At 41.5% G+C, this 12,845-nt stretch overlaps 1 non-coding gene across 1 annotated transcript; it reads right to left on the bottom strand.

Annotated features, from left to right (window-relative positions):
• Window positions 1-12,442: 12,442 nt before the first annotated feature.
• On the bottom strand, window positions 12,443-12,514 carry TRNAA-GGC (transfer RNA alanine (anticodon GGC)). Its single transcript has one exon. It is a non-coding gene; the product is annotated as a tRNA-Ala (tRNA).
• Between the last annotated feature and the right edge of the window lie 331 nt (window positions 12,515-12,845).

Here is a 12,845-nt window from a genome sequence, read left to right as displayed (position 1 = left end):
AGCTCCATCCACCAGTGGGCAGGCACCAGCCCCAGGACCCGCTGGGCCCCCAACCTTCCCACCAGCAGGGGGACACCAGCCCTAGGATGACTGCAATCCACAGCCTGCAATGGCAGGATTCAGCCCACCCACCAGCAGACCAACACTAGCTCTGAGACACCACGGGCCCCTCAGCCAGCCATCCTGGTACCCAGCCCCACTCATCAGTGAGCTGACACAAGCTTTAGGACAGGAGAGAGAGTCCAGAAATTAATTCACACACTTGACAGTCAATTAATGTACAGCAAGGAAGGCAAAAGCATAGAATGCAGAAAAGACAGTCTCTTCAATAAATGGAGCTGGGAAGATTAGATAGCTATACTTTGCCGACTAAGGTCCATCTAATCAAGGCTATGGTTTTTCCAGTAGTCATGTATGGATGTGAGAGTTGGACTGTGAAATAGGCTGAGCGCCGAAGAATTGATGCTTTTGAACTGTGGTGTTGGAGAAGACTCTTGAGAGTCCCTTAGACTGCAAGGAGATCCAACCAATCCATTCTGAAGGAGATCAACCCTTTGATTTCTTTGCAAGGAATGATGCTAAAGCTGAAGCTCCAGTACTTTGGCCACCTCATGCGAAGAGTTGACTCATTGGAAAAGAGTCTGATGCTGGGAGGGATTGGGGGCAGGAGGAGAAGGGGACGAAGAGGATGAGATGGCTGGATGGCATCACTGACTCGATGGACGTGAGTCTGAGTGAACTCCGGGAGATGGTGATGGACAGGGAGGCCTGGCGTGCTACGATTCACGGGGTCTCAAAGAGTCGGACACGACTGAGCGACTGAACTGAACTGAACTGAACTGAAAAGAATGAAATTAGGACAATTTCTCATACCATATAGAGAAATAAACTCAAAATGGATTATAAAGACCTAAATGTAAGACTGGATACTGTAAAACTCCTACAGGAAAACATACACAGAATACTCTTCAACATAAATCATTGTATACGTTTTTGGATCTGTCTCCTAAGGCAAAGGAAATAAAAGCAAAAATAACCAAATGGGGCCTAATTAAACTTAAAATCTTTTTCACAGCAAATGAAATTATCAACAAAACAAATAGACAAACTACTGAATGGGAGAAAATATTTGCAAATGATAAGACTGCTAAGGGGTTAACAAATGTATAAACAACTCATACAACTCAATATCAAAAAAATCACAAACAACCTGATTAAACAATGGGCAGAAGAACTGAAAAGACATTTTCCTAGAAAAGATATACTGATGGCCAATAAGCAAATGAAAAGATGCTCAATATTGCTAATTACCAGAGAACTGTACATCAAAACCACAGTGAGACATCATCTCACAGCTGTCAGAACGGTCATCATCTAAAAGAACACAATTAAATTTGGTGAAGATGTGGAGAAAAGGGAGACCTTGTATACTGCTGGTGGTAATGTAAATTGGGGTAGCCACTGCGGGAAACACTAGGGAAATTCCTCAAAAAGCTAAAAATAGAACTCCTGTGTGACCCAGCAATTCCACTTCTGGGTATATATCTGAAAAACCCCACTAATTCAAAAAGATACCCACACCGCAACATTCATAGCAGCATTATTTACAATAGCTAAGATGTGGAAACAACCTAAGCATCCATCAACAACTGATGGATAAAGATGTGGTATACATCCAGCATGGAATACTACACAGCCATAAAAAGAATATAATTTTGCCATTTGCAAAAACGTGGATGGACCTGGAAGGTATTATGCTGAATGAAATAAGTCAGACAGAAAGACAAGTATATCACTGATACATGGAATCTAAAAAATAAAATGAATGACTGTAGAAAATACAAATAGATTTCTAGAGAACAAACTGGTGGTTACCAGTGGGGAGGGTGGGTAGTAGAGGGGCAAGATACAGGTGAGGGATTACAGATACAGACTGCTGTGTATAACGTAAATAACTCACAAGGATCTATTATACAATCCCAGGAATACAGCCAGTATTTTGTAATCACTTTAAATGGAGTATAATCTATAAAAATATAGAATCACTAAGCTGCTGCTGCTAAGTCGCCTCAGTCGTGTCTGACTCTGTGCGACCCCATAGACGGCAGCCCACCAAGCTCCCCCATCCCTGGGATTCTCCAGGCAAGAACCCTGGAGTGGGTTGCCGTTTCCTTCTCCAATGCATGAAAGTGAAAAGTGAAAGTGAAGTCGCTCAGTCGTGTCTGACTCTTAGCGACCCCGTGGACTGTGGCCTAGCAGGCTCCTCCGTCCATGGGATTTTCCAGGCAAGAGTGCTGGAGTGGGGTGCCATTGCCTTCTCCAACTAAGCTGTACACCTGCAATTCATATTTATATTATAAATCAATTACACTTCAGTTAAACATTTTAATCTAATAAAAGTGTTAAAATGAATTGGAAGGAAGACCATTTAGAAGGGTTTTTGTAGACTTCAACTGCGTGATATTCTGAACTGAAGCAGATTTCCTCCCAGTACCAAAACTCAGAAGTAGGGGATCAGATAGTGATGGGTGGTGCACAATGGTGGTAAAAAAGAACAATATGATAGAGGACATGAAGAATAGGATAAGGGGGGGATCAGATTTAAGATGCTAAGGTCCTTAAATGTAGCATGTATAGTGGCCTGAAAATACAGTACTAAAGGAATAAAAAGAAAACACATTTTCTAGTCCAGTAGCAGGAATAAAGAAAAGAATACAAATGGAGGTAAGGAATAGTGCCCTCTGGAACAACACAACAGGATATGAACCATACTTCCTTATAAGTAATAGAAGTATTAAACACAGGGTGGGATGGGCACATCAGTTTCGGAATAGTAGTATATTCTGGAATTTTTTCATATAAGGAGGGAGGGAAGCAAATGGAATTAGGAGAGGGTTCAAAAAGGCTTCATTTCTACCTGTACTGTTCTTGGTTTCTTGAAAACATCTGAAGCAAATACCTATATCTCCCTATTAAACCTTAAGAGGAGTACATAGATTCATTTATTAATTTTGGGTTGTATAATAAATATTTGAAAAGCTAGTGAAGTGAACTTGAATGAACCTGATGTGAAGGGTCCAGTTTAGCAGGGACCAGAGCAGCCTTCTAACCAACCTTACCTTCTGCCCTTCCACCTGTAGCAGAAATCCTCTACATAATATCCATGAAGCTGGCTCAACAATGAGATAAAAGAGTGCACAAGTCTCAAAGAGATGTACTTTCTCACTTTTGTTACTAATGGTTTAAGATTTTTTAAGACAAATAAAGTCATGCTCCTATCATGAGTAACAGAGGTTCGTTCTGTAATCTGTTTATAGTGCCCCCTAGTGGCACCTCTGCACCTCCTCTAATGAAACAGCTTGCTTTACATGTTGCAAGTTTGTATACATTTTCCAACATAGCCACAAAACATGCATTGGATTTTGTTTTCTTCTTTTAAATTATTATTAAGCAGATATACGAGTAATTTCAGAGTTATTGGCTTTCAATGTTATTGTTCATTAATAATGGGTAATTATTTATGAAAGAATCGTGCTTTTCTTTTTAAACTGTCAGTTAAATCTATTAAATTTCTATCAGTAAAATGTTAGCAATATAATACTTTAGAAATGTTGTATTTCATGGGAAGTCCCTAGAGAAATGTCAATGTCCTCATTTTCAATAATATGTTTCAACCTTAGGAAAAATACTGAAATAATTTATATGAAATAGTTCTGATGAGGTTTTCTGTATTTATCAGAGTTGTGGTTGTTCTTTGGTGATATTAGTTGACAGCACTATAGGGTTATCAATCATGATTTCATTTATTATTTAAAACTTGGCTGCAACATTGCATCTTTAATTTGAATCTAGCATCTTCTTGGCCAGTGTTTTTAAAATGCATATCAAACTTACCAAAGAAGTTTTATTAAAATATAGATGCTCAGGACTTACCCCAGACTTACTGTCTTTACTTAATTTTCTTGATATACTCTTCACAGAGTCTTAGAAAATGCGTGGTATGTCATTGGTATATTATGTCTTGGTACCTTGTGTATCAAGATTATATGTAAAAATGAGGTTCATCCATTTTTACAAATCAGATGAAATATGTACTGACCTTGAAAACTGGCTAAATATTTTCCTAATAGACATTTTATCTAAAATGTTTTTTAAATTACTTCATTATTTTTATTTTACATGCCATAAAAACAACCAATTTACTTATAAATTGCAATATTCTTATTATAAAACTCTCAAAAGACCTTTTACTTTAAAAATCACCAATAGTACATTTACCACAGTTGTTGTTAAGTCTTTATCATCTACAAATAGATTATTTTACTCTAATGTCTTCCTGAAAGTTCTGTAATCAGCTACTGATCAGAGTTTTTGTCTTCACACAATGACTGTCTCAGAACCCCACAGAAAAACATACCTGTACCAGGTATGTTAATGACACTTCAAAGAACAGACTTTGGGGTGTAGACTTTTGTTGGCATTGCTCAGTCAGGTTTTAGTCTATCACTGAGGACTGAGTTGAGATTTCCTGAACTCTTTAGCTAAGAGCAGATGGCATCATAAAACTGCTAACTAGAGCTACAAGAGAAGATGACTTAATTACCTGGGATGAATGAACTCCTGAGGCATGATGGTGGTTATATGTTTGGAATATTGTTGATATTGTTTTAATGCTATACTTTCTGGATATAAAAGGAAGCCCTTACATCTTTATCTGTATCCCATAACAGTTTAATATACTTTTCTTTTATAAAGTGAAATAAAACATTTTAAAATGGTATGTTTTTTCTTGCTGAACTCCCCTCTCCTCTGTTACTTGAATTCAGAAGATATTGTTGAATATCCTTACTTTAAACAGCAATAGATTTATTTGCAAAGGTTCAGTGAGAATCTGACTTTCCAACCTAGATGTCCATCATCAGATGAATGGATAAAGAAATTGTGGTACATATATACAATGAAATATTACTCAGCCATAAAAAGGAACACATTTGAGTCAGTTCTAATGAGGCGGATAAACCTAGAGCCTATTATACAGAGTGAAGTAAGTCAGAAAGAGAAAGATAAATATCGTATATTAACACATGTATATGGAATCTAGAAAGATGGTACTGATCAACCTGTTTATAGGGAAGCAATGGAGACACAAACATAGAGAACAGGCTTATGGACCTGGGCAGAGGGTAGTAAGGAGAGGGTGGGAGAATGGAGAGAGTAACATGGAAGCATACACACTACCCAATGTGAAAAAAAAATAACCAAGGGGAATTTGCTGTATGACTCAGGGAGCTCAAACCAGGGCTCTATGACAACCTAGAGTGGTGGGAAAGTGTGGGAGGTGAGAGGAAGGTTAATGAGGGAGGGGACACATGTTTACCTATGGCTGACTCATGTTGTATGACAGAGGCCAACACAATATTGTGAAGCAATTTTCCTTCAATTAAAAATAAGTAAGTTTGGGGAAAAAAAAAAAACACAGAAAAGAATCTGGCTTCCTTTAACCAGCCCATAACTAGAAAAATAAATTATGCAATCAAAGTCTTGCCTGGAATGTCATACTGGGGAGAGATGCCACTTAATCAGATATGACTGAAGACTTTTGGGGAGCTAAAGTCATCTTCCCCCCAAAACTGGTTTGTTACCTGGCTTAAAGGACTATCCTTCAGGAGAGTAGGAAAGGTCATTTCTGGGCAGGCCAGGAAGTTTGAGGAATTTGAGGGACCTGAAGAAGAGAGGAATTTGCTCACATTTATAGGTGTTGCCAGTGAAATTTGGAGGAGAGAGATTTTTCAGCTGGGCTAAGAGTCTAACCTGAAGGAAATCAGCCTTGAATATTCATTGAAAGCACTGATGCTGAAACTGAAACTCCAATAATTTGGCCACCTGATGCAAAGAACTGACTCATTGGAAAAGACCCTGATGCTGGGAAAGATTGAAGGTGGAAGGAGAAGGGGACAACAGAGGACGAGATGGCTGGATGGCATCACCGACTCGATGGACATGAGTCTGAGTGAACTCCAGGAGTTGGTGATGGGCAGGGAGGCCTGGCGTGCTGCAGTCGATGGGGTCACAGAGAGTCAGACACGACTGAGCAACTGAACTGAAGAGTCTGACCTCCAGGACATCCTTTTAAAAGCCCATCTAAGACTCTTTATGATACTTTCAGGAAAGCAAACTTAGAAGGTCTGTGTGATAAATTAATATATTGGTTGCTCCTATGTACCAATAAATTATCAGGCAAACCTATATGGCTTTTCTTATTGGTCTAGATGCTATCTATATTTTCTGCATGTTAATATTCTGATTAAATTTATGGCTAAATATGCTATTACTATCTCTCGTTCTTTTTTTCTGGTCATGAACAGATTATTAAATTTGATCTAGTTCTTTCTTTATAAATCACTTACTGTACAATTTCTTGGTTCATTATTTAATATGAACTGAGACAGAAAGAAGAATGCAATCTTTAAATCTTCACCAATTAATTCATTGCTCCCTTTGGCAGGGGGCCAATGCATAATGCATAAGGGAAGATGGAGGGTGGTTAGGGGGTTAATGGAATCTAGGATATCCAAGAACAAAAGCAGAGAAGGTTCTATTTCAGAAATAGGATACCAGACTCTTGACAGCACGTCACTCTCCTTTTTCTCTTCTGCCACAACTGGAGAAAGGAATACTTCCAATTTTACGCTTAATTCTGAGAAAACAGTATTGTTGCCCTGTAGGTATGATTTACTCCTAATAATAATGATTTGAGTTAAAATGATAGGTGGTATTATTGCTACTACTATAATAGGTGGACATTTAAAGATTGAATTGCTATTTAATAAAGTATCTGATTTGTATTAAAAAGTAATTATTGATACATAAAAATAATTATTTGAGGTAAATTTAGATTTTTACATATAAAATTATCTATTATTAATTTCATATTTCTATGACCATTTTCTGTCAAATTCCAAAAAGGAGAATTGGAGAAGAACCAGTGTAACTAAGTTTTGACTCTGTTCCCTAGGCCTCACAGCATAATTTTGGCCCTGCCAGCCTTAAGTATTTTCACATGTTTTCTTGATGGTTTTGCTCACTTAAATGGCACAATTGGTTTCTTTTCATTGAAGTGTAGTTGACAGATTAGTTTCCAATGTACAACATGATTCAATACGTTTATATCAATCACAACAGATTTTAATTACTCTTTAGTATTTCATATTATGTACTAGACTCCAAGGTAAATATACCTTGTTCAGGACAAAACCAGTGAAATGACATTCAAATATACTGAGAAAAGAGGCCATAAGTTCTGGAGGCATCTGCTTTGGTGGGCTTTTCTTCTCCTGGGGCGCCTGTTCTAGTTCAGGAACTGCAGCCAAGAAGCACGTGATAAGGGCCCTTCTGAAAGGTTTTGAACCAGCCCTTACTAGATTAGAATTGGTTTTGTGTGTGCACTTTAAACATATTCTCCCTTATTTATTTTCAAAACTTTTCAAGAATTTCTTCTATCATCCTACTTCCAGGCATAGTCCTCTAATCCCAGTGAGGTGGTTGGGTATATAGAGAGCAGATGCCTCCTCTGTGTAGCTTGGAATCTAGGATTCCACCCTTCATATCCCAGCTCCCTGCCTACACGGAAGTTATTTCAATTCTCCGTTCTCTAATCTGGACAATGGGTTTGGTTATAGTACTTACAGGGTTGCTATGAAGATTAAATAAGAGAGCTGCAAATTAAGAGCTTTGTATATGGTGAGCACAAATTGAAGCACTTAGAAGTTTGCTGACATTATTACTACAAAATTATTTCTAGCCACTGAGAAGACTTCATTCTCTCACAGAGCTCCAAAAGAGGTATAATGGAAATGGAAAACCATCCTAGACAAGATTTAAAAAAATGGCATAGCAGTGAACATTGGGTTGGGCGGTCAGCTATATTTTCTGTGTGCTTGTTAGAAACTGGCAGCAAAGTTTTAGAAAAATGAATTTTTGTCTACAGCAATTACAGGGTAGCAAGTGATCAGCATTTACTTTTCCCTCTTCAGTGTTAGTGGAGGCTCCATGCCTGGAAGCTAGAGTGCCCTGATCCTCCATGGATTTGGTGTTGCACTCGGCACTCCCACATCCACTCAGCTGGAGGGAAAACCCTTTTCAGACAGGACCCTGCAGCTGAGGGTCGTGTCACAGTAACTTTAGACCCGACATGGAGTTACCTGCAACTCTTCCTGAGGTCTCACAGGGGCCCGTGGCCAAGGTAACCCTTCTCTCTGCCCTGATCGTGCTGCTGTGGCCATCCTCGCCAGTTCACCCTCTCCCCACCAGACACCACTACTCTAGCAGCTAGGACCCCAAGGGGACGCAGACGGTCTGTCAAATTAGGGTTATCCAAAGAGAGCAAAGGTGTGGCTCAGACAGTAAAGAATCTGCCTGCAGTGCAGGAGACCCAGGTTTGATCCCTGGGTTGGGAAGATCCCCTGGAGAAGGGAATGGCTACCGACTCCAGTATTCTTGCCTGGAGAATTCCATGGACAGAGGAGCCTGGTGGGCTACAGTCCATGGGATCACAAAGAGTCAGACACAACTAAGAGACGTAACTAACACTTTCACTTTCAAAGAGGTCTTGTTTTCAAAAGGACCAAATATATAGGAGTGAGGGATGCATGAGAACCATAGTCCCCGCAGGAAAACCCAGAAACTGGCAGCAACAGGGGTTTCCTCCCAGGCCTGATCAGACAAGGGCAGACAGATGATTCAAACCTGGAAGGATGAGTCCTGTCCAGCAGGTCCCCTTCAAAGATACAGTGATGTTCGGTGAGGTGCATAGTCAGCCTGGGTGACCTCTGGGTGACCTTACAGAGAGAGAGCTGGGGAACCCACACCCCCGCCTTCCTCCCAGCTCCTCCCTCTGATCTCCTGCCTGTTGGCTCCTATTGGCTGAACCCAGAGGGAAGCCAGGGAACCTGGATGCCTGTTGATGTAATCGCTATTGCTCAGCCCGATGGAGGCAGAAAGATGGAGGGACAATCAAAGATAACTTGGCACATTTGGGAATAAATGAGGAAATAAAGAACAACAGGTATTAATTTTAGCACCTTACTTAAAACTGAGCAGGTGGCTGTGTACTGGCCCCACCTGGTATTCTTCATGCTGATTTAGAAGATTTTAGCTTCTGAATCACCCGTGTTGTTGTTGTTCAGTTGCTAAGTCATGTCCGACTCTTTGTGACCCCATAGACAGTAGCCTACTGGGCTCCTCTGTCCATGGGATTCTCCAGGCAAGAATACTAGAGGGGGTTGCCGTTTCCTCCTCCAGGAGATCTGCCTGACTCAGGGATTGAACCCATGTCTCTTGTGTCTCCTGCATTGGCAGGTGGATTCTTTACCGCTGGGCTCCCTGGGAAGCCCTCTGAATCACCCAGGGCAGCATTTATTTTTCCACATAGCAGTCTTCTGCTAAATGACAGTTTAAAAAAAAAAATCATTTGGCCAGGACTACTGCACTCAGTCTTGAGGCTTTCTCCTTTCCGGACTGGATGATGGTCCTTCTAGACTTCCAAGCTCCTGGTCTCAGAACCTACGCTGGGGCTTCTGGCTCCCTTGCAAGTGTAGCTCCGGCTCTGGCCACCCAGGTTCTGGGCTCTTTTCCAGATCTGCCCCATCTTGTCTCCAATGCCTTCAGATCCTGAGTGGATCTCCTGGCAGCTAGAGCTGATGTCTTTATGTTCGTCTTGACAGTTCTGGTGGCAAAATGATGACTCCTAGGTCTTCCTCCAGTGGCCTTCTGATTCCAGAGGAGCCTCCTCTCTTGGTTGCACTGAACAGCAAGGATCTGCAGGCTGCCTTCTCAGGCAGAGTGCGACCCCACAGTGACTCTCAGTAGCTTATCCAGGGTGCTCCCACATGACCTGGTTTGTCTTATCTCTTTCTATTGCTCCCTCCTCTGCTGTTTTCTGCAACAGATTTGCAAAAAGCAACCTTCTTTTTCTTTTAATGCCTGCTGAATGTTTTTGTCCGTATCTTCCAAAGATGTTAAGCAATTGCCCATAAACTACAAGACATTAGTTGAACTGGATTCATCCTTAAGGATTAGCAAAGGCCTTTTCTCCTTCTGCCCTGGCCAGGCCCTCCAGGGTCTACTACCTAAGGGCATTTCTTTAAACCACCTCCCTCTCTTTGGAGAGAGGTCTTACCATCTTTCCATACTACTGTCAACTGCAGGCCATTCTGAGCTAGCCAATATACTACTTTTTCCTGGTCTGTGAAAGGATGTAAGAATTTTTCCAACTGCTGGTAAATCTAATGCTGATTCTATTAATCAGCTGCAGGAGGTCTGTGGGACTACAATGTAATACTTGTGAAATAAAATTCCAGATTTCTGTATATGCTTTCTGTCTTTGGGCTCCCATGAAAGCAGACCCTAAAATGAAGATTTGGATAGAGGTTATTAATTTGAGAGGTGATCCCAGGAAAAATGGTGAGGGAATGGGTAAGACAGAGGAGGGGGAAAAGAAACTAATATATATGTGCATTTATGAGCACATTACTGCTGTGGGTGGGGGCTTTCCAGGTGGCACTAACAGTAAAGAACCTGCCTGCCGATGCAGGAGAAGTAAGAGACGTGGGTTCAATCCCTGGGTCGGGAAGATCCCCTGGAGGAGGAAATGGCAACCCACTCCAGTGTTCTTGCCTGGAGAATCCCATGGACAGAGGAGCCTGGTGGGCTACAGTCCAGAGGGTTGCACAGAGTCAGACATGACTGAAGCGACTGAGCATGCACAAACTGCTGTGAGTATTGGGGTGTAATCCTCCTGGGGGTCTCTGAGAAACTACACAGAACATACCCCAGAACTGTCCTGCTGAGAGAAGACAAAGTTGGGGTATTTATCTACAAACTCCTGCCCCTCTTCTGTTGAACGTGGATCCCAGGTGGTTAATTTCCTTGCAGCCCTGCATACAGGTTTCCCCTGGTCCAGGGAACGTCCCCAGGCAGAGAAGCAGAGTCTATCAGCACCAAGGGAACTGTTTGCAGGTGAGTTCTGGGCTGGGCACTGTCAGCATCAGTTACTGTCTTCTTTCCAAGAAGCACAAACAAGTGTTCTTTTCTAATGCCCAACTTAAAAATATGTAGCATGTTCATCATTTGAAGCTTTGAAAAATAAATATGTTTTCCCCACTTTTCCCACCAGCTGCCTCTCATGCAACCCCATGGACTACAACATGCCAGGCTCCCCTGTCCTTCACTGTCTCCTGGAGGTTGCTCAAACTCAGGCCCATTGAGTCAGCGGCGCCATCCAGCCATTGCACCCTTTGCTGCCTTCTGCTCCTTTAGCATATATACATATATATATCCTGACCACCTGTTCCCTTACTTCAGAACATTCCTCAGAGCTTTCTGAAAGACTGTCTCCCAGGTTATAATCCTCAGGTTGGTTCAAATAAAATTTTCCTTTTCTTTGATTATTGAGTAAATTTCTTGGTCCACGTTAGTATTTAGATGTTGCCAACATTAGTTAGATCTTGGAGAAAGCAAGGGAGCTCCAGAAAAACATCTACTTCTGCTTCATTGACTATGCTAAATCCTTTGACTGTATGGATCACAACACTGTGGAAAATTCTTAAAGAGATGGGAATATCATATCACCTTACCTGTACCCTGAGAAATCTGTATGCAAGTCAAGAAGCAACAGTTAGAACGGAATATAGAACAACTGACTGGTTCAAAATTGGGAAAGGAATATGACAAGGCTGTATATTGTCACCCTGCTTATTCAACTTATATGCAGAGTACATCATGTGAAATGGTGTTCTGGATGATTCACAAGCTGGGATCAAAATTGCTGGAAGAAATATCAACAACCTCAGATATGCAAACGATCCACTCAAATGGCAGAAGGAAGAGAACTAAAGAGCCTCTTGATGAAGATAAAAGAGGAGAGTAAAAAAGCTGATTTGAAACTCTACAGTCAAAAAACTAACATCATGGCATCTGGTCCCATCACTTCATGGCAATTGAAGGGGAAAATGTGGAAGAAGTGGCAGATTTTATTTTCTTAGGCTCCAAAATCACTGTGTACAGTGACTGTAGACATGAAATTAAAAGATGCTTGTTCCTTGGAAGGAAAGCTATGACAAATCCAGACAGTGTATTAAAAAGCAGAGACATCACTTTGACTATACAGACCTTTGCTGGCAAAACTATGGCTTTTCCAGTATTCACGTTCAGATGTGAGTGCTTGTGCTTAGTTGCTCAGTCATATCCGACTGCTTGCAACCCCATGGACAAAGTAGCCTGCCAGGATCCTCTGTCCATGGAATTCTCCAGGCAAGAATACTGGAGTGGGTTGCCATTCCCTTCTCCAGGGGATCTTCCCAATCCAGGGAGCAAACCCAGGTCTCCTGCACTGTAGGCAGATTCTTTGCCACCTGAGCCACCAGGGAGGCCCAAAATATGAATATGGGGGTACTGGGGATTGAACCCACGGTCTCATGCATGCCAAGCATGCACTCTACCACTGAGCCATACCCCCAGGCAGAGTTGATCATAAAGGAGGCTAAGCACTGAAGAATTGATGCTTTTGAATCATGGGGTTGGAGAAGACTCTTGAGAGTCCCTTAGATTGCAAGGAGATCAAATCAGTCAATCCTAAAGGAAAATCAACCCTGAATATTCCAGACTGATTCAGGACAGAATATTTGGAAGGACAGAATATTTGGAAGGACAGATGCTGAAGCTGAAGCTGAAGCTCCAGTACTTTGGCTACCTGAAGTGAAGAGCTGCCTCACTGGAAAAGACCCTGTTGCTGGGAAAGATTGAAGGCGAAATGAGAAGGGGTCAGCAGAGGATGAGATGGTTAGATA

Source organism: Budorcas taxicolor, chromosome 20 (genome assembly GCF_023091745.1).
Source record: "Budorcas taxicolor isolate Tak-1 chromosome 20, Takin1.1, whole genome shotgun sequence".
Taxonomy (NCBI): Eukaryota; Metazoa; Chordata; class Mammalia; order Artiodactyla; family Bovidae; genus Budorcas; species Budorcas taxicolor.
This window is presented reverse-complemented; position numbering and strand designations above follow the sequence as displayed.